Below are 615 nucleotides of genomic sequence, written 5' to 3'. Positions count from 1 at the left end.
TTCACGAGCAATCTGTTCCGTTGATCGGATCAACTGGAACCCTCGACGTCGTAAGCGACGGAGTGCCAACAATACTTATATATATATTATATATATTATACATATATATATATTGGTGAGACCCCCTTCGGTCATGACTGACCATGGGATTGCACCTAGAAAGTTACCCTCCGAGGCACAAGTCCGAGCAAGGTTGTTTATGGAAGACCAGCAATCGCCCATGCATACCAGCCTCCCCTCTCTACCGGTATTATCCAAGGGAAAGGAAAAGGCCGATACAGCTTGGCACCTGTGATGTCGCAACACATTTCTACAGCTGAATAAACTGGAGCAACGTGAAATAAAGTGTCTGGGATTCGAACTCGCAGCCTCACAATCGTAAGCTCGATGCTCTAACCACTGAGCCATGCATATATATAGTATATATATATTGTATATATATATATATATTATACATATATACATTATATATATATATCATATATATATATTATATATATATATATATATTTATATATTATGCATATATATATATATATATATATATCTTATACATACATACATACATACATACATATATATATATATATATATATATATATATATATATATATA

Source organism: Octopus bimaculoides, chromosome 1 (genome assembly GCF_001194135.2).
Source record: "Octopus bimaculoides isolate UCB-OBI-ISO-001 chromosome 1, ASM119413v2, whole genome shotgun sequence".
NCBI lineage: Eukaryota > Metazoa > Mollusca > Cephalopoda > Octopoda > Octopodidae > Octopus > Octopus bimaculoides.
Note: the sequence above shows the minus strand (reverse complement) of the source record.